This window comes from Rhynchophorus ferrugineus, unplaced genomic scaffold (assembly GCF_030347505.1).
Source record: "Rhynchophorus ferrugineus isolate W39M unplaced genomic scaffold, kcgeb_rfMv2 rfM8, whole genome shotgun sequence".
Lineage (NCBI taxonomy): Eukaryota > Metazoa > Arthropoda > Insecta > Coleoptera > Curculionidae > Rhynchophorus > Rhynchophorus ferrugineus.
The window spans coordinates 3,288,475-3,311,708 of record NW_027472587.1 but is presented as its reverse complement, the minus strand read 5'-3'; the positions used below and the strand labels follow the sequence as shown (position 1 = coordinate 3,311,708).

Sequence of the window (23,234 nt, the reverse complement as noted above, 5' to 3'; positions counted from 1 at the left end):
GCTGTGTGGTCGTTGTGTTTGGTTTGATCCATTTTAGTATTCGTCGATCTCTATCAGTTAAATTCGCCCACTATTCCTCTTCGTCGATAATGTTTTACCACGTTTTGTATATGATGTCATACTGTCACTCATGAAACGTCTGAAAAAGTTGTATTTCATAATAATACTTTAATTAGATTTATAAACTGCAATAAAACAAACACTCTGTGTACTGTGGAATAATATTCATATCAATTTTAAAATAAGAATAGGCAGTTTATATTATATTTAGAATTCAACTATTTTTAATTTAAGTACTTTGTCAATATATATTGTAATAAGGAGACTACACTGAAGGAATAACCAATTAAAAATCGATTTGTAACTGACTGATTGATGGGATATTCATTATGGCTGTCACTTTTTTCTTGGCATAACTGTTTTAATTAATATTTGATAGATTTTCCATTTAATGACGTAGTTCCAGTTTCCATGTTTCAACTAAAAATAGTTTATATGTTAATATTAATCTGCAGTGGCTTTCTATTTTGGCTTAATGCCAATATCCATTTTTAGATATTCTCGATTTCTCTGTTGACTTCCTAAAACCCTTGCTATTTATCCCAATCAAAATCCGCAATTTTTGTTTCGTTTGATAAATTGATTTATTTATTGGAGACATGCTTTTAATTTTTTTGAAATACATCTAGACAGTAAAAATACCAACCGTTCTCTGCGCCATTTTACTTTCATTTGGGTTGAATATCATCAAAATTATAGATGTGATTTGCAACTGATGTTCTTGACTTTCCAATCATGTTATTTTAATAGATCCATTGTTAATTATTGGTGATAACCGAATGCAAAGATTCTTTGCTTTTTTGCCGTCAAAGAAGGATGTTCTTAATATTCGATTCGTAAATAAATCGACGTCCTTTCTTATTTATTATCCTTTTAGGACTTTTAAGTAGTTGCAAATTATTTTAAAAGTATTACTCATGACAAAGCATTTTAATTGAACAGTTCCTTAAATTTTCTATAATTGAATTTTGTCGGCTATTTCAAAGTCATTCCTAGTTTTGTAAACCAATTTTATTCAAAAAAGTATAATGACCTTGGGTTGGATTTGTGTCCATATTATTATAATGAAGTAAACTCTTTCTCCAAAATATCAGGTATTAGTAATTTGTTTTCTGATAATCTTTTAATCACAAAAAGGCATTTATTGAAACCTTCGTATAATATATATTAATTAAAATATTTTCCATCATATTATATACTTTTTTAGATCTCTGAACATGTCGAAACCGTGTCGAGAGAACTAAGCTGATTTGGCAGCACTTCAGAATTTTAAAATCGAGTACAAATATAGTATATCCTCCACAACTCTTGCAAATTGTTACCGAGGGTTGTCATGCAAGAGGATATTATTTAACTGTGCCTGTTACTTTTTACTGCTGGTAGTTTTTACAACATTTCGTTGAAATCTGTTCAACTGACGTCAGTAAAACAGTGTAGTAACAGTTTCATTAAGCTTTAACAGTTCGTAATACACTACACAATGGTGCTCCCATCATATACATAGCAGGACTTTATGGTTATGCATATTCCGCTTTGCTGTCGATCTGGATGGCTCTTATGGACTAATCCGCGACTGTTTGCTCTTAGGATTGTTGTAATAGTTCAATTTTCTTCGTTAGTTGTAATACACCATAAAAATATTTCTTTTCTCCTGGCAATCAATGAAACCGCAATGTTCAAACCATTAGCCATTTTCCCTCTTTTTTTATTTGATAGTTTAAGCTGGGTTTTCGTCAAGCCAGTCTTGCAGCTCATGGTGTACGAACTCTTTTGCCCCCCCTACTATTCTTTGTCATTAATATTAAAAATGATAATTGAGACTGATGGAGAAGCATTACCATAAGTTTTTAAATGTGCTTGATTACCATCAGACAACAAAAGTTATTAATGTCGAAGTCGAAAATGTAATTTTCATATTCCATGATTAACGTCTGTGATGATTAACGGCAATGAATACATAAATAATACTAAATGAAAAACTATTATTTTATGTGAATTTTAGTGAAACAACTTTTGTTAGTTTGAAAAAAATGGATAAAAAGAAATTTCGCGTGTTGAAAAAATATTGCTTTTTGAAGGGAAAAAATACAGTAGAAGCAAAATATTGGCTTGATGCCCATTTTCCGGACAATGTCCCAGGAAAATTAACCATCAAGGATTGGTATGCTAAGTCTAGACGTGGTGAAATGAGGACTGAAGACGGTGAACGCATTGGACGCGCAAAAGAGGTTGTTACCGACGAAAACATGAAAAAATTCCACAAAATGATTTTGAATGACAGAAAATTGAAGTTGAATGAAATAGCAGATACTCTAAAGATATCAACTGAACCTGTACATGATATTATTCACGAATATTTGGGTATGAGAAAGCTCTGTGTAAAGTGGTTGCAATGCGAGCTCACTTTTGACCAAAAACAACGACGAGTTGATGATTCGGAGCAGTGTTTGAAGATGATCAAGCGTAATAAACCCAAGTTTTTGTATCGATATTTGACGGACATGGATGAAACATGGCTCTATCATTTCACTCCGAAGTCCAATCGACTGCACACGATGAACCCGCTCCAAAGCATGGGAAAACGCAAGATTCGGCTGGCAAGGTTATGGCGTCTGTATTTTGGGATGCGCATGGAATAATTTTTATTGACTACCTTGAATAAGGAAGGAGTTTAAAGACGTTATTGGACCGAAATCACCGAAAACGGCAGCATTTGAAGGGAAAGAAAGTGCTAATTCCCCAAGACACTGCACCGTGTCACAAGTCGGCGAAAACGGTGGCAAAAATCCATGAATTGGGCTTCGAGTTGCTTCCTCATCCACCGTATTCTCCAGATCTGGCCCTCAGCGATTATTTACTGTTCTCAGATCTCAAAAGAATGCTCGCTGGTAAGAAATTTTCGTCGAATGAAGAGGTGACCTTAAGGTGACCGCTATAATCGGTATATCGCCCTTGAAGGGAATTCTGTTGAATAAAAAAACTAATTTTGCCAAAAAATATGTTTTACTATGGTAGGCCGGGGACTATTCAATTGACCTGTTAGTTCGCACATTACCCGATAGATATCGCTGATCTAAGGATATGCAATATTATATAATATAATAAAATATACTAAATAGCTGTTTTATGTGGAATAGATTGCTGGATGTAACAATGGAACTTACATATTTTGTTAAAGGCTACGAATTAATTCCAACGTCATTATATCGTGGTATAAAAAATTACTTATTTTTGATGTTAGCGTTACTACGGCCAACAAGTTTACAGGTTAGAATTACTGTACAAAAAATTCAAAGTTCTAGTGAGTTAATTTTATGTTGCCGCACTTCAGTCTCAAGAGAGATACCCTGAAATGGAAACACATTTTAATTATGTAAATAACATTACCATTCCAAAAATATTTTATTAAACCCTATCGGATTTTTTTAACGATGTTGGAACAATTTAAAAACTCCATAATGGTTTTTTATTTTCGTAAAATAAAAAAGATCCTGTTTTCATTTAGAACCTAACGTTTTCCATGTTTTTTTAAAACGATTCCATTAATGGCTGATCATCCTCCCGATTGGCGCGTTAATATTCGAGGAAGGCCATTTTGCTGTGTCGAAATCAGACAGAACAAATACAAATTCCGGCAACTGCCGATTGACCGCGGCGCCATCACTGGGAAACCTCAAGAGTATTCAACCGCGTGCTTACAACGGAATACGTTTGTGGAACGTTTAGTGGAAGCGAAACGTACAAAAACCTTTTTATCGCTGTTTTGTTGAAGTTGCAAGACTATTTCGGTACAGCACCCTCTGAAAATAGCTGCAAATTCTTAATTTCCTTCCCTATTATCCCTCTATTGTAAGGCGTAGACCTTTACAAGGACCTTTTTCTTTCCTAACTACAAGACGTCTTCCGACTCCCTAGTTATTTATCCTTTCGTGAGGGTATGTTGTTCGAATGATTAATGGTTCTTTGGAGATAAAAAAACTGCGGTTGTTAAAAATAATTTTTGTTTAAAAATTTTAAACATTTTTTCAAGTTAATCAAGCGTCGTCCCCTATTTAGTTTTAATTAGTCGTATCAGATGGAACTGATTCCGACAAGATTTTGTCGAAAGGGGCAACGTCTGGTTAGAACTATAATTATAAGAGTCTACTCGTAGTAGTTCATCCAAAGTACATCAGTGATCTAAATTTGCGACGTCGCAAGGTTGCCGTATCAACTCGTCGAGTTTTAGTTCAGTTTGGCATTGACATAAAAATTTGTGATATTTCACATGAAAAATACTGTTATCAAATATAATTTATTTTAACATTATAGTAAATATATTATATTATCAAATATATTATCAAATAGCTTAAAATTACAATCGAATACACAGTTATAACAGTTTGTAGGTTAGGCTTGTGTTTGATTATATTTACATTGAACTCTTTTCATCTATGAGTTAGAGTCCTAAGCGCGTTTGTAGTTGTATCCCCTGGAGGCCTAATCCACCAAATTAACAACTGAATGTCCAGGTAATATATTTTACTTTCATTAGAGAGTATATTTACCTTTTATGCTTAGTTCTTGTGTCCTTTGGTACCGTGTTTCTTTGTACATTTTGATATCACTGTATTTCTCCTCCGTTTCTTCTGTTAATACCTGTTTACATCTTTCTTTATAAAACTAGATTTAATCAGTGCATTCTCCTTATTGCATTTGCCATATCTGCAAAACAGTTAATATTCTTTCTCTCCCCTGATACATTTTAAATAAATGCTCGTGTATATTCTGAACGATTACTGCATATATGTATATGTGCACATGAATCTTTTACATGCTGCAATAAAATTTCCTACGGTTTTTATATATTAGTAGTATACTTACCTTTACTTGTTTCCTGTTAAGTAAGCTGTTAATCTGCAATCTATCTAACGTTTGTTCACAATTCCATCATTTGTCAATTTATTCTTCAATGTATCTTATCAATCCAAATCGAAGGTGTTATCCTTTACCAATCCTTTTTCCAGCACGAAGTACAATGTATCTACAATGAACTATTAATAATTGTTATGACTAATAAAACCTAATTAATAGTTATTCCAACATTTACCTTTTTCCATCAACTTTTGTTTTCATAACATTATTTTTATTATCACCTGGCCACAAGTGGCCGTTAGGTACATTGGTCCCATTTTGAAATATCCATGTCTTATCTAAATACATAAATTGAAATAATAAATCAATGCTTTTATACATTTCATATATTTAATCTCTGACAGAGATAACATCAAGTTGATCTTGTTGCGTCACCTGCTTCGTATGACTTTTTTTTCGCTGAATTCAATATTATAATATTATTTTTTTGAGATATTATAACCTCATATTACTATTGTTTGAAGAATTTTTCATACGTTTGACAACCGGACGACTTTGACAGGCTAGTTCGGTTACACGTTCGAATTTATCAGACAATACTGTGCATCTTTTTAACTAGAATAAAATGAGAAGGAAAATATTGTCTGATTCTAAAATGGTTTTACAAATTGCGCCAGGCAATACATTAAACACCTTGATGGCATATGTACAAAAAACTTTGTATAGAATTTATATTTGTTTTAATTCAAATTCAAATTTTGAGCAGTTTATGTTGTTACGGTTATGACAAAGTATTTATTCTGCGATGTCACTGTTTTAATGTGCACTGAGTTTTACTAATTCAGTGAACTAGATCAAGTGGTTTTATTCTCTTTAATCTTTTGACTCACACATCATTATCTAGGAGCTGGAGAACGTCAACATTGATATGCTGATGTATCTTCTGTTCATGTCTTTGGGCATAAGTTCTTGATCATGTTATCGACAGTTTCTATGTTGTCTTTGTGCAGACTAATCTTTACTATAAAGAATCAACAATACCTCGCAGTATCTTGTTTTTGAATCTTCATATAATATTTCTATTGCTTTGGCTGGTAAAATCCTAAAGTTGAATACCATAAGCCCACACTGGTTTCAAGACGATGATAAAACGAATAATATAATAATATATAGTTGCATGCAATTAGTAAAATGGAAATAAATAATAGAATAAAAACACTCACCTAGATGACATTTCTATAAATGTCTGTTCTATGGTTTGACAATATTCATAATTAAATGCCTTATCCATTATTGCCTACTATATGAAAATAGCTAATACCTACTCTATAGTATGGAATCCATAAACTGAATGGTCATTGGAATTATGTTAAAGCTGAAGGAAATTATATGAGTTATTATGTTTTTTTTCACTTAACACCATGCATTACAGTATTAAAATATATCAAAACACTACAAGTACTAAAGAGCAATGATGACATTAGTCATTAATATTCTCGTGAAAGGAACTCCTTAAAGAATGCCACACGTTGATATTGATGTTTCCTAGACGACATTCCTATATGTATTTATCAATCATAAACGGTCATATAATCGAATGGTATGTGCTTTAAGATTGAAGTTGTGAAAAGCTGAAACTGTGAAATTATTGATCGATCAACTATCAACGATTCAATTTCAAGCCAGTAACTAAGCTATAGTCATAGAATAATAGAGAAGCAACTCAATAGGCGGCTCTGGTGCAAAGTTTTGCTTTGCCCAACATCCAGAGGGCACCATAATGGGCCATTCAAGTAATTTGATTGGTCAATTTAAATATCTATTAGAGGCACCTGTAATAAAAATATTTCACTGTGAAGACATTTGATTGGCTCATTAGTAATGTTTGACACGTGACAGCTTGACGTCATATTTAATTGACCAATGAAATTTAAATAAAAAACATTTTTTTCTGAAATACATTTATTAAATAAAATTCAATTAAATTTAAATATAATCTATAACAATAAATATAAATACACAATGTAAATTTATCTATTAAATATAAATATTATACAATTTATAGTAAAGAGGAGACTGATGATTAAGATTTATAGATGTGAACACCTACTTACTAGTATTTATATTATGTATTACTCTAGCATTTTTAAAATATACTTAATAATTATTTCAGTTTATTATGGACTAAATACTCAACATATTTCTTTTACCTCGGTAATATATTTGATAAAAATTAAAATTTACATTCCAGCTTAATAAATTACTGTTATTTTTAGGATCAAATGAAATATATGGTCGGCCTTTTATATAACATCTTTTTTAATTTTTCTTCAAAGCGCTTGAAAATTGTTCGAACATTTCCATAACGCGTTGTATATTCGGGGTATTCTAATTTTAAAAACACCTACGGAAAAAGTTATCGGCCCTGAAATAAAAATAATGAATTGAGGGGTCGAAATATTTCCTTAAATCTTTTTTTTCACTTTAACTACAATTCAATTTTTTCGGCATTTAAGGTAGAGAAATAACATCGATTGTAGCAAGCATGAAAGCACAAGGCTTTGTTATCATAAATGTTTGACTTAATACATTTTAAACATTTCAGTAACAGTATTCAGATTTCACAGTATTCGATCACTTGAAAAATATTTCTAAATATTGTTAATATTATTGTTAGGCCATAGAAGCAATTTTCTTCAAATTTCTTTCTGGCAATGAAATAATTTTATAGCATCAAATAAAAAAAATTGTCTTGAACCGATTGTGTTTTCGAGATATATTTGTTATTTTATTTGAAGAAGCATGTAACCGAAGCCCATCAAAGGCTTTTAGAACCCTATGATGATGTTCCATCATATACCAACTATCGCTTTTGATTTTTGATTTCATGGCTGGGGACTAAAAAATCTCAAATACTATGAATGTCAAGATTTATCGAAAGAAAACTAAGCTCAAACTGTCAAATGACTTTCAGGCAGCTTAGCAGTAGATAAATGAATTGTTTCCAGGGGGTTACATGGGATGGGAAATATCCAAAAGGAGAGAAAATTGCTACGACATGTCTGAATATCTGCCTGAATTTTCTCAAAATACAATTTTGAACCGTTTTAATATCCCAGTTTCATTGCTTGTCAGGAATAAAGAAGAGTTATCTGCAAAATATTGTGATTGGTGATGAAAAGTGGTTCTATTACGACAATCCCAAGCGTGAACCATTATGGTTTAGTCCAGGAGAGTCATACATATTGATACCGAAGCGAAATATTCATGGCCATGTAGTCTTGCTGTGCAAATGGTGGGATCACCAAGTTGTAGTGTATTGCAAGCTGCCTAAGCTGAATGAAACTGTTACCACAAGTATTTACAAAATATAGAGAGTATAGAAGGGAATCTTCGATGCAATAGACGTAATAAAGTTTAGCTTTTTTCGCACTAGAGAGCTCGATAGTGCCAATATGAGTACCGGGAAATTTAAAATATAACCACAATGTAATGGTAATAATAATAGTAAAAAATACATTTTATTTAAGTATAGGTTAAAAGGTTAGAATTATTAAGTAAATATTTTGAAAATATACGAAAATATACTATATAATTTAACAATTTTTATGTATCAGAAATATTAAAATGTCTTTATTATAATAGTAATATTATTTTAAAGGGAAATTTATAGAATTTTCTATTTTTAATGACAATATGTTAAAATTTAAAACATAATACAAAAAATTTGATAGAAAACAAGTTACTCTTTAAAATATACAATGTTTTATAAAATATATAAAGATTCCTACAAAATGAGCTGAATACACAGCACACAGTACAATATATGTTATGTTGAAAACTATCTCTTTTTAAATCTTTCCTTTGAGATATATTTATTGTAGGTATATATGGTCCGTTCAATAAAACAGTGAACTCACGTCATCTAAATTGATGACGTCAAATGTCGCGGTGTTGCCGCATCGACTCTGAGTTTTAGTTCATTTTGGCTTTGACAGACAAAACAAAGTTCTAATTAAATAAAGTACTTAAGTGTTAATAATAAATATATATATATATATATCATTGAATAAAATAATACTATTTTAAAATATAATTTATTTTAACATTACTGTAATTCTAATGCATATATTATCTAAAGACGAAAAACTACAATTAACTATACAGTTATAGTAATTTGTAAGTTAGGATTGTATTTTAATATATTTATATTGAATATATTCCCCATACAAACAATGAGTTAGAGTTCTAGGTGTTTTTATGTAGTAGTATCCTCTGAAGGCCTAATCCACCTAATTAACAATGGTATATCCAAATAATATAATTTACTTTCATTAGAGAGCATAGTTACATTTTACATTTAGTTCTTGTTTTCTTCGGTACAGTGCTTCTTTGTAAAGTCATTTTGATATGACTGTATTTCTCCTTAGTATATTCTGTTACTACCGTATACATTTTTCTTGATAAAACTAGATCTAATCACTGCTTCTGCCTAATGAATTCACCATATCTGCTAAAGAGTTAGTATTCTTTCGCTCCTCACACATTTTAACCAAATGCTCATGTGTATTGTGTAATATTACACATATATCCAAGTGCAGAAATCTTTCACACTCTATAATAAGATCTCCTACAGTTATTGTCTATTATTGTCTAACCCATCTTAGTTATTTCCACTCTGATCATCCTGTCTTGGAAATTGTTAGAATTGAACCATAATTCCATATTCACAAAAAATCATTCAAGCGAATAACTAAGCTGTTAATTTTCAATCTATCTAACATTTGTTAACGATGCCATCATTTGTCAATTTCTTCTTCAATGTGTCGGATCAAGTTCATCCAAACCAAAGAAGTTATTAACCAATCCTCTTTCCAGCATGAAGAACAATATATCTGCAATTAGTTAACAATAAATATTATGACTAATAAAACATAATCAATTGTTATTCCAACGTTTGTCTTTTTCTTCTTCAACTGTTGTTGTCTTAACACTACTTTTATTATCATCTTGCCATGAGTGACCATTGGATATGTTGGCCCCCTTCTGAAATATTTATGTCTCATCTAAATACACAATTTTATTATATGCTTTTATAAATTGTATTCTTTTAAAGGCGATGTCTGGAAGTTCTTCGTGGATTATCTTTACACCATTTAATTCCTATATTAACTATCAGTCTATGAGAAGATGTTATACCCTTCTCAAAGAGATGCATATTTCTAAACTTTCTATGGATACTTTACAGATTAACAGTTTCCTCTAATTGTATTAAATTATGTTTATATTGAACACTACTCACTGTTTTTATAAATTTCATATATTTGATCACTGATATCAATATTTAACAGTAAATATGCTTACCTCTCTAACGAATTTTATTCGAAGGAGGGGGCCTCTATTATCTCGCTACTGTTCGAAGTAACTGATCACAGACGGAATCTGTTTTGTATCGCTTCGGTATTTTCATCCATGGTATTAATAAGCAGCGACTTAAAATTTATCAAAACAAGCAAAACTTTAAGTCGTTTTTCCATCTACAACAGTTGATTGTTTTAAAAAGCTCAAGAATTTGCTCATATAAAATATTACTTAAACTATTAATTAAACAGAACAGCCGAGACTTTGCCTTTTAATTGAATTGATACAGTCGAACAATGTCATGAGTAGTACTTTGCAACCAATAATTGAATAAATAGAGTAATGAACCGAGTTAGATAAAGCATGATAACAATTTTATATTCACTAAATTACTACCTGCAGCACGCTTCATGGGCTATATAATTTAAAACTCAGCAGATAACAGAGAATGATTTAATATACGTCAATTCGTCCATGACAGCTCTTTGAAGCGCGCAGTTTTTTATTTGTGACAGTTTTCATATTCTAAATATCTCAGAGATGGTGCTCGGTCATAGAAAACAATGCAAAATGGATTTCTAGAATTTAGTCACATACTATAGTTAATAGAAAATGTTTTTGTCAGTTGGAGCTAGGGAAAAGCTATAAGCATAGGAACCTCAGAAAAAACCTATAATTATTGAATAAGACAACATATATATGCTTTAATTTAACAATAATAATAATTTTTAACAATAATCAACTTTAACAATCTATTGTGCCGCCCTGTAAAATAATATTACACCTTCACACTCTGTCATTACAACTTAAAACCCTGTCGTAATATTTTATATTAGATTGACATAAAATTGGCTCAGACTCCAAACGCCCTCCACCTAGAAATTCAATCTCTATTCCGTTATAAACTTTCGCGTTACATAAACATTTTACGGCTTTTCACAATATTTTTGGAATTCTCCAAGCCTATCCGGATTTTATGGCTGTTTACAATTCAATATATGAAATGTAATCTGCATATTCTTTTATCTGTCTTACTATATATATATATATATATATATATATATATATATATATATCTATATATATATATATATATATATATATATATATATATCTATATATATATATATATATATATATATATATATATATATATATATTGTTAAGTGTCTAAATATTTGTCTAAATAATTAAGTAATTTAGTTGAAACCTGTTTGTTAGCCTGGGGGTATCATCAATTAAGTGTTGCACCTGGGTTCGAAACTTGAAACTTAAAATATTTGCTTATTTTGTTTCGAGAGACGTCATTTGCAGATATCTTATTTATGATAGATAAAGAGATGGCAGGTGATTTGAAAAGTCTCCCGCCTACCATAGTAAAACCCAATTTTTTGCCAAATTTTTTTTATTGAACATAATTCCTTCCAAGGGTGATACACTGAGTTTCCCTTCAACTTTTCGATACCAGTTTTGTAGTACGATTTGTCCTTTGCCTTAAAATAATCCGACACCTGTCAAATTTATACACGCATCTCTTGAGGGTGAGGGCGAACAAAAAAACATGTAGATTTAATTCTAGTAGCGCCATCTATTTGTCACGCCGGGGACTTTTCAGTTGACCTGTTACTTCAAAGCTTTAAGTCTCATTCATAGGAGCTTGATCACCATTACATTTTTAAATGTTCGTCTTTCCATTTTCAATCACGATTTCATATTTTAGAAGCTCTTCTACGTAGTTCAGTGTGACGTAATATTTTGAATTAGCTGGCTTTAATTGTTTATTCCTAATTGCACTTGTCAATCTCTTCGTCTTTTTTTTTTCTCTTGACTGAACGTATTATTATATATGTTGTATATGTTCGTTACTATTTTGATTTAAACCAATTTACGTAAATCTGTCAATGTTTTTTGTCCTCTTTGTCATTCTCTTCATATTATGAAATTTACATGTAATCTTTTCTGTAGGCATTTTTTTGTATAAACCTTGGCGTGATAATAACGAACACAACACAGAATAATTAATTATTTAATTTAGTTTAGTGGTTCTGGTGAATATGATACAAACAAAATAGATGACAGAAATATAAGGTTGTTCAATAAGTTCGCGATGCACCATATAATCTTGAATAGGAAACCAAAAAAAGGACTAATAATTGCTAAGAGTACTTGTTCACTTTCTTGTAATGCTGATTTTTTTGTCAGATTACTTTCAGGGTCATGAAATAATAAAATAAAGATTATTATTGTAACCTTTTAGACCATTTTGATGGTTAATTGCCTGAGATTTGTGAAGACTAGAGCTAAGTTCGAGTTATCTTTTCATGATATTAACAGACCATCAGAAGCCCATGTTGTTAAGGAAATAATTAACAAAAATTGCAAAATTATGATATTACTACTACATAAATCTACATGGTATTTCTAAATTATTGAAAATCTTTTATTTATTTATATCACTTAACTTACATATAAGCTTCTAATTTCTAGTTAAATTGCTATTAATTAATAGAAAACTCTTTTTCAATAGTTAAAGCAATGTATTTCATCAGTGTTTTTCAACCACGTTTATAAAACCGGTATATGTCTGTAAAAAATATTTATTTTAATTAACTCTAATCACAGATGATAAATGATAAATGAAGTCCTTTATACTATTATGTATTTGTTTTCTGTTAAGATGTATCAGCTGTTGTTTGATGTTTTTTTCTATTTAATTCATATTAGCATCAAATATAACATGGTAATACATGACTGACTGAATGACGAAAGTTATAGGAAAGTTTTTATTAAAGAGATCGCTCAAATAGAAAGTTCAAAAGGCTTTTGGGCTTTATATTGCCACTAAAAACCAGAGAAAATACAGAAAGAAACCTTTTCAGCGGGATGATTTCGGTCTCCTTTTATTTCCTTGAATTAAGAATGCCTTTTTAATATGTAATATGTCAATATTGCTCGATATAGGCGCAGTGTTATTTTTATCTATTACGTGATTATATATTATCTATATATTTTGTTGTTGATAGTTAATTTTGCATAATAAATTTTAGTTTTCGTTACGAGTAACAGAAGTAAATTGTCAATGCTAAAAAAGTCCAACCTCACAATAGTTAATTAAACTTCGAGAAATATACTTTTACCACCCAAAACGCATTTTAAAAATGATTTTGAAATGACGGAAGCTGAATATGTATAAACACGTGTTCGTAAAATGAGTTTTTTTTTCTGGTACGACATAAAAATCTCGGGATGTGTATGTAGACGTTTAATTTACGAATAAATTAGACGTTGATTAAAACGTAACAACCAACGAACGAAATTTTATTTTAATAACAGGTGAATTTACTTATTTTTATTTATTAATATTTCAATTTCTTGAAATTACTTATTGATTGACAATCGACGGGATGGTGTAACCACCAAAATATTATATATATATATATATATATATATATATATATATATATATATATATATATATATATATATTTGTTCGCTGTGTTGCCAAATTGTATGAAATCTCTCTATATTTGGGGAATATACTATATAATATTTCAATCATATATAAAACCTAATTTCTTATTTATTTTAATATTATGTATTATTACCAATTTATTCAAATGAAGTATTTAAGTACTTATTATTATAATTGTAAATTAGTACAAAATAATACCATCTCTTTCTTTATATTTTTTGATTTGATATTCATTTTTAGTGCTTTTTTACAACTGGTATACGATATTTGAAATGTTATAGAAGTATTTATATTTTACAATAGGCAAGCAGACGCAGATATATTTTAAACCAGGTTTTAATATAATCAAAATAATCGATTACTTTGGGGTATGGGATGTTGTCTAACTAAGACATATTATTTAGAGTACGCATTAATATCTGATCCTAACTCAAATTTCTCTATTTTAAAGAATATATAAAATTAATTTCCAATTATTTGTTCCAATTTTGTATATAAAAGTCAATATTTGCATAAATTGTTACAATAGCAGCTTGTGTTTGTGTCCAAACAATTTTAAATATACCCAATTTTCAAACCATTTCAGTATATTATTTTCCCGGCGAGTGCCCTCTTCATCATTACTCTTTTGTTTTCTTCATAACATAGCAATCTGTCATAAGCAGAGATTATTTTTTATACAAGATATTATATAATAATTATATAGAAGTGCTTTTGAATTGAATTTCAATGATTTCGGGTGGTTGATTTTAAATCCGAGGTTTATTTTTTTTAAAGATGTTAAAAATATTTTTAAGGGCGTTTTCTATTTTTATGCTAATAATTTATTCAATGTCATGGTGGAGACATAGTAAGATGTGAAATTATTTATTAAAAGTAGCAGTGTTTGTCAATAATTTTTTTTCTATATATATTATAATTATTGATAAATAAAATTCAAAAAATATTTGTGTAAATTTTTACAATAGCAGCTTGTGACATTATTACACAAAAAGTGTTATTTTCTACACATTTAAATTTATATTGAATTAAATTTGAAATTTTTTTTGCTAACAATTTATTCGATGTCATGATAGAGACATAGTAAGATGTGAAATTACTTATTAAAAACAGCGTTCAATATTTTTTCTATGTTCTATTTTTTATATATTTCCACACACACATATATATATATATATATATATATATATATATATATATATATATATATATATATATATATATATATATATGTATATATATATATATATATATATATATATATGATAATATGTATATATATATATATATATATATATATATATATATATATATATATATATATATATATACATATATATGTTAAGTACCGGTTCCAAAATGACGTTATTTCGCTTGGAACAAATAAACTATTCTCTAAACATTCTATTTTTACGGACCAAAAAAAAAGTTGTTTATTTTAAAATGTGTTTGTTACGATTTCAACTACGTGTGCTTTGGCAAAGAACCTAGCTGTAAATTTAAGAATTCAATAATAAATAGCAGTCGAAATTCTCGACATTCATACCACGCGGACATTTAATCGAAGTAACATTAAAAACAATTGCTGGTATCGACCGATAGTGTTAGAAAAAATGTTGTTGTTAAATTACGACAGAACCTACGGTGCTAAGTTGAACTACACCACAGAGCATAGGTACTATTTCGATAAATTCTTGAGTTTGTACTGGCCTTTGAGGAGTATCCCCAGATATCCGTATTTGCCTTACGATTTGCTGGATTTGTGGCCCACCGAGCACCACCTCAGAAAAATCAGAGTAAGTCGTGCAAATCGACGAATATTTTTTCTTATTTTGTTTATTAGGCTTACTGTGTTGGTTTAATATAGTGGAATTTAATTTTTAGGTGAGGAATAATTTGTATGGGTTCTGAAACTTCGGCATTCATTGATAAGAAGGCAGTAAAGCGGATATAATTTATTTTTAATGGTTTATCGATATCTATCAACAGACTGATCAACCATAACTAGTAATGAATGTTTTTGATCAACCAAATATGTATGTATGTAAATGAAACAGTTGTAAATAGATTACAAGAGTAATTTTAGAGTGTTTTTTATTTTTCTTCTTTTTATCTTTTATATACTTGACTTAAATAGTTAAAATATAAAATATATGACCAGAGAAAATGCTTGATGTAAACTGCTATCTAGGAAAATTAATTTTGGACTTGTGAGAACACGTAGAAGTTAGATGAAACCAAATATAATTACTAAGCCGGGCAATTGTTATTTATTTTTTAAAACCGCACTTGATTGTGTTTTGTTACATTACGAGCAAATGTAGCACCCATTGTGGTAAATTAATTTAAACTTAATTATGACATTCTGATTATGTTTTTATGAGAGATGATATATTAGAAATATGTAAATTAATAATTAGTTAGTTTATAGTTTGAAAATAATTAACTAGTTAACTGTGATATATTATCGCTATATATTCAATTTCATTATAATTATACAGTCCTATACATTTTTCCATTATATATTGAATTTATCAAATTCAATATATATCAAATATAAATATGATATAAAATATATCAGATTAAACTTGACACTGCCTCCCAATTTTTTAATCCCTTGTTGTCATTAAAGACACTATAGTATCTGCTAATCAAATACGGATCTCTATTTTAAAATTTTTAAGGACAAGTAGTCTTCCGTATGGTTTTTTTCATCATCACTGTTAACTTCAAGGAGTTTAAACCCATGTTGGCCCAAAATCCAGCATAGCATGAGCTCGCCATTCGTCATCTAATATTTGAGCTGTCACAGATTTATGAAGCATCGAAAATCACTTCAACATTGGCACCAGTCTGACGTCAATATAATTTAAAATTTGCTATATTTTCTTTAGCCTCTAATCCAATATATATATATATATATATATATATATATATATATATATATATATATATATTGTTTAAACCTAGAAAATTGTCGAAGACAGCTTTTGAAATATTAACTCAGAACTTGAAGTAGTTAATTTTGATGAAGTTAGTAGAGATCGCTTTCAAAACATATTTTAAAATCTGGCATCAATTTGTATAGGAGATATATTACTATTTGAAACAAGATATTGAGGTTTACTATTTTGAACTTCCGATCCGGTCTATAAATATTACATTTGCGATCGATGAGAAGTCAAAATTTCCATATTGTCAATCCCCAATATATCTCCAACCAACATGAGATTCCCCGCTAATTGAGAAATTACCCACAAATTGGCAACGTCGGTAAATGCATAGAAGCAATTCTTTATCTATAGAAAATTAAAAGCAAAAATGTTAGGTTAAGTTATTGACTACTTTACGAGATATTTAGGCACACATAAAGAACAGAATATACAAATAGTATGTATATCACAAACTAATATATCAAACGATTTTCATGTCAATTTATATTTATTTTTTGTTGTTTTTTATTAGATTTAATATCTTAATCTTATCAATCAAATAACAATTATTTGTGGGATTTGTTGGTTATTGGCAAGATTGTTACAGGATTAAACTGGCGAAACTATATTTAATTGGCTAGTGCGCTTTCCGAAGAAAGGAATTTCGTTTTCCATTAGCAGGAGTTCAGATCGTTTATCTAATTTTCCAGAATTAAATTTGTAGTGTTGGATGCGAACGAGCAGACGTAGTTTCTATTTTACAAAATGTAATTGAAAAGATCCGAATGGTTTTTCCGATTATTTGAACTCATTTAGAATAATTATAGATAATTATCTATTTATGTTTTTACTTTTTTTGGTAACATATAACAGATCATCCAAACAGCCAAAACATCCGTACTGTCTTGATTAAGTGGCCTTATGCCACAACATATTTATTTGAATATTCAGTTAAAATATATTTATTTAAATAAATTAACCCTTTAAAAATATCATGCTAGTTGACAATGCAATTTCACACTATACAAATCTTCTTGTAGAGTAGTACAATTTACCTTCACCTTTTTGACATTGTTTCATTTGAACACATTTTGGGTTTCTATTCTGCCCAATATTTTTAAAACTATCGCCCATTTATTGATAACAAGGTAAAAAATAGATTAGATTTCTAAAAATAACAGTATAAATAATTTCAAAATAGGAGTAATAAGTACAAAGCAGTGACATCTAGATGTCGGACGTCGCGAAAAATGTCTCTCACAATTGACTCTAAGTTTAAGTCTCTATTTTGCCGGCTTGGTGGCGCAGTGGTAAAGGCTATGGGACGGTCCTCCTACTGTTGCGATAGCCGCTGTTTCGAATCCTGCTGAGGCATGGTCGTAAATTTATGTTTGTGATTGTTTAAAATTTGTGAATGAATGTTTTAGTCAAGAGTGTAAAATCCGACAAGGAAAATGATCCCAGTCACGCCAGTAACAAGGCTGGGTAAGGCCGGATGTCTTCTGGGATGATTTCTAAAGTTGGTCACTCGCCAGTAGGCTTAATGCTGAGGACCGTGGTTAAACTTTAGGAAGAGTCCAGATAAACCCATGGTTGGTAAAATGAGATTTTAAAATATATATAAATAAAACAAAATCTCTATTTTCTCTACTTCTTCAACTTCTTCAAAAGAGATGTTGATTTCCAATTTCGAAATCTTGATTAACTGAAAATGATTTCCTTAATAGGTTTAACTTTAGAGTACAGTAAGAAATTCGACAGCACTAAATCAGGTAAATTACGACGATAATATCCTGATATAAAGCTAAATATTTAAGGCCTCCTGAGAATAAAACTATTTTTCCTTATTATTTTTTGTTAAAATATCATCATAGGGTTATAAATATTTTTCAAATTTATTTCAAGCTGTATTTAAATTATTTTATACAATTGTGTGTTAAATTTAATTCGAACTAGTTATACATTTTTAATGAATCGTTAATAGATTATTAAATTGATATGTTAAACTAGATGACCCAACAAGTTTGCACATAGATTGTTGCTCATTAAAGAGCGGTATTTTATGAGCTAATTAATTTAAATTTATGTGACATCCTTTTAATCGAATACGTGCGTAAATGTTTGTTTCGGTGTATTTCCAAACTGGCGCTTTTCCAAAATTATGATACTTTTCACGTAAACAGTTCCCTTTTTACCTACTATGAGTTAATTTTCCCGACATTACGCTACGACGTTGAAATACCTGTAAGTATTATATGTATTTTCTACTGATGTTTTGTTACATAAACTTAATTATTTCATTTAACACCTTCAAAATTCAAATTTTGTTCAATTTTCATATTTACTAAAGTATAAAAATAAAAGTTTCTTCATATAACTGATTTTTTAGATAATATTCCATGAATTACTAGTATCCGTACACATATTTCTTATAATTTTGAGTTTTATATAGTTAGCGAAAAAACAGTGTTGTCAGGTCTTTTAATTGAGAAGATCTACCATTTTATGTTAATTGTTATAACAATATTTTAATAAGTATATTTACTACAAAATAATTAAATAAATTGAAGATTTGTTTTATAGTAGATTTTTAGACGTAGATTCGTTATGGTTTTGACTTTTGTATCATTATATGAAAAATAGTGTTGCCAGGTTTATCAATATTAAGGAAAATCTATCTTTTTTTTCTAAATTATTTTGTCAACAGTTTAATAGTATATTTATTACAAACTATTAATATAAATTCAGGGATTAATTTATATTATATTGTTAGAATTATATTTTTGTTATTATATTTTGGTTTTGACATTCATATATTTAAATAGAAAACAGTGTTGTCAGTTCGGTCATAGTTAGTGTAGATCTACCATTTCTTTTCTAAGTTATTATATCAACATTTTAATAGTATTGTTATAACATATTAACTAAATAAATTAAGAGATTGATTTATAGTAGATTTTTAGACTTAGAATTGAAACTGCGCTGAATTTAGAGACATCTATTGATTTTCCTTCTAATTTTTGGTACCTGTTCAAACAATTCAACAATCTCTAAATATTCAAATCTTTTATAATTTTTTCATTATATGAAATATATGTTTATTTAAATATGTCATATTTAAAGAAATTAATATTGATAATAAGAAGCATATATTTTATGATTTTTAATTTAAAAAAGTTATTATTTTTATCTATTTGGAAGAAATGTTAACCATTGGTGTCTTAATAATTTTAACTGGCAATGTATTATCTGGCAATACTGTTTATAATCTCTGAAAGTTCTAACAATTTATACACTATTGCTGAAAAGTTTGGATCTACTCTATATTTAATCAATAACATTAGTTACTTATCAATTTTATTTTATTACCACAAAGTTTACTACACCGCCAATTGTTGATTATTTAGAACTGGCGGTTTTAGTCATGTTTTTTGTATTTAGTATGAGTTTATAATTTCAAAAACTAAAAGTTTAAAGTACAGCGCACTTTATGACGTTTATATAATAGTTGCAACAGTTAATAAGTTCAAGTTTTCTCTTGAACAGCCAAGTGTTATCTGAAGTTAGCCAAAATACAGAAATGATCGGGCATTCATGTAAAGGTGGAGAAGATCTAGACCGGAGCAGATCTGAAAGCTCCAATTTTACAACAAAGCAGGAATATAGGGTTGTAATGTTATTAAAACAAAATGGACTCTTAATTGCCAATTAAATTATCGCTAGTTTAAATAAAACATGAAATGTCTACTGGTCTGGGAAGATGCGTACCAGCAAAAAACAAGGACTAACTAGTACTGATAAGAGAGATATATTAGAGTGAGCTAAAACGTATAAAAACTAGACGGAAAGAAAATGAAAAATGTGCTATGTGTTTTTGTATGTCAATTAAAATGCAAACAGGCTTGAAAAGCGTAAAAAAATAATAAAATGGCCCATATGATCGAAATTGATCGAAAACTGAATAAAAAAGGTTTTGAAAATACTTGAGAAAAATGCGAATCCTTCTGAAGAGAAGCTAATGAGCCGAAGTTTTGCTTTTTCAATAAGAAAGTTAACCTGAATATTCGTAAAAATTATGTCATGGACTTCTAGAGATAAAATGAAACCAACGAATTTCGCAAATAATGAGACAGCCACCACAAACGCCAGAGTTCTCTCCTGTAGAATTAGTAAGGGATGAACTTGATAGAAAAGTGAAGAGTTGATGCCCGTGGAGCTCATAACAGTTGTGGAAATAATTACAAAGTGAATGGAAGACACTGGACTGTTAATACTTAAACAAGTAAATAACAAGAATGAGTAAAATTTGTGCACCGGTAGTTAAAACTAATGGTTTAACTTTTGACGCTTACCAAAGTAAATGCTAATTCAAGACTTAATTTGAGTCGCTTTTTTAGTTACATTATAATTTTCAAAGTTTTGAACGATACTGTATATATCGAAAATAAGATGCACAAAGATAAATAATCATATGAAGAAACATCTAATCTATTTTCCGGTTTATAATTAAATAAAATCATTATTGTGCTTCAGACGAGATGCTAACCTTATCCTACGATCCAGTGTTTGGTCACAAATATTACCAATATGTTCCACATTCGAAATATTTTCTGGAATATAATATAAGGGGTCCAGTCGACTTTTACGAACCGAAAAGGTACACCGATTGGTTCCCGTATTATTGGCCTTCGCATTTGATGGCGCGGAATCCAACTGACTATTCCGTCAGGAATTTAAGAGTAAGTTATGGCACATCTATATCGTTCCCCTGGTTATAACTAAACGAGGAATATTTGTTTCAGCTTCGCAATCATTTATATTCGCTTCGAAGTTCGACTTAAATTCGCAGATATTGTACGGTAGTTCGAAATAAATTATGGTTTATTGAGTTTTGTTATATATTTATTGTTGATTGAATAGACGTTCTGCTAATTATACAATATTGTCTCATTTATTTTGGTCTTATAAGAATATTTTTCAAATAAATGTTGTTTTTTAGCTTTAATTAATACTAAGAACCTAGTAGGTAAATTGAAAAGTCTCCGGCCTGACGCATAGATGGCGTTAATAGAATTAATCTATATGTTATTTAGTTAGCTTTAACCCTCAAAAGATGCGTGTATGCATGCGTGTATACACTGCTCCAGGAAAATCAACCGTTGGTATGCTAAGTTTAGACATGGTGAAATGAGCACCGAAGACGGTGAAGGCAGTGGACGCCCAAAAGAGGTTTTTACCGATGAAAATATTAAAAAATCCACAAAATGATTTTGAATGACCGTAAATTGAAATTGTATGAAATAGCAGACACTTTAAAGATATCAACTGAACGTGTACATCATATCATTTACGAATATTTGGATATGAGGAAGCTCTGTGCAAAGTGAGTGTCGCACGAGCTTACTTTTGACCAAAAATAACCGTTAGTTGATAATTCGGAGCAGTGTTTGAAGATGATCAAGCGTAATAAACCCGAGTTTTTGTGTCGATATGGGACAATCGATATGGGCCAAACATGGCTCCATCATTTCACTCCGAAGTCCAATAGACAGTCATCCGAGTGGAGTACACACGATGAACCCGCTCCAATGTGTGGGAAAACGCAACAGTCGACTGGCAAGGTTATGACGTCTGTATTTTAGCATGCGCATGTAATAATTTTCATTGACTACCTTGTAAAAGGAACGACTATCAACAGCGACTATTACATAGCGTTATTGGATCGTTTGAAGGACGAAATCGGCGAAAAAACGGCCGCATTTGAAGAAGAAGAAAGTGCTGCTTCGCAAAAATGCATGAATTGTGCTTCGAATTGTCTCCGCATCCACCGTATTTTTCAGATCTGCCCCCTCAGCGACTATTTCCTGTTCTCAGATCTCAAAAGAATGCTCACTGGGAAGAAATTTTCGTCGAATGAAGAGGTGATCACAGATAATGAGGCCTATTTTGAAGCAAAGGACAAATCGTACTACAAAAATGGTATCGAAAAGTTGGAGGGTCTTTATAATCAGTGTATCACCCTTCAAAGGAATTATTTTGATTAAAAAAAACTAATTTTGCCAAACATGTGTTTTACTATGGTAGGCCGAGGTCTTTTCAATTGATCTGTTATACATTATATCGAAGGTTTCTAATATTCTTCACTAAATCTCATCACAGTTCTGATAGCTTTTGAGGGTCTTGATTAGCATTGGAAAATATCGACTGTTTGGTAATTTGACTAATTTTGACTATCAACTATTTCATTCGACAATTTTTAGTCGACCACTTCTGACCGATTAATTTAAGTTATTTTACTATTCAGTCGACTGAAAGAGATGTTATTAATTTAATACTGACTAGTTTTTAACGTTCTGGCTATGCCGTCTTAGCCTTAACCCTGACAAAAAATGATATGCCTAATTTATGCTTATATGTAAACGTATAGTTTTATGTCTTGTTTATATTTACGTTTTAAATGCCTCTAAAAACTCGATTTTTCAATATTATTTATTAATGTAGTAGTATAAAAAGAACAACATTTGGTTTGATAAATAAATACTTTAGCACTGTAT

At 29.8% G+C, this 23,234-nt stretch overlaps 1 protein-coding gene and 2 long non-coding RNA genes across 3 annotated transcripts in view; all 3 read left to right on the top strand.

Moving 5' to 3' along the window:
• Nucleotides 1-23,234, top strand: part of LOC143200521 (uncharacterized) — a 182,831-nt gene that overhangs the window by 63,122 nt on the left and 96,475 nt on the right. The gene's annotated exons all lie outside the window — the stretch shown is intronic.
• On the top strand, nt 15,277-15,832 carry LOC143200531 (uncharacterized). Its single transcript, XR_013006749.1, has 2 exons — nt 15,277-15,543; nt 15,632-15,832. It is a non-coding gene; the product is annotated as an uncharacterized LOC143200531 (long non-coding RNA).
• LOC143200530 (uncharacterized) lies at nt 18,783-21,620 on the top strand. Its single transcript, XR_013006748.1, has 3 exons — nt 18,783-18,924; nt 21,214-21,419; nt 21,483-21,620. It is a non-coding gene; the product is annotated as an uncharacterized LOC143200530 (long non-coding RNA).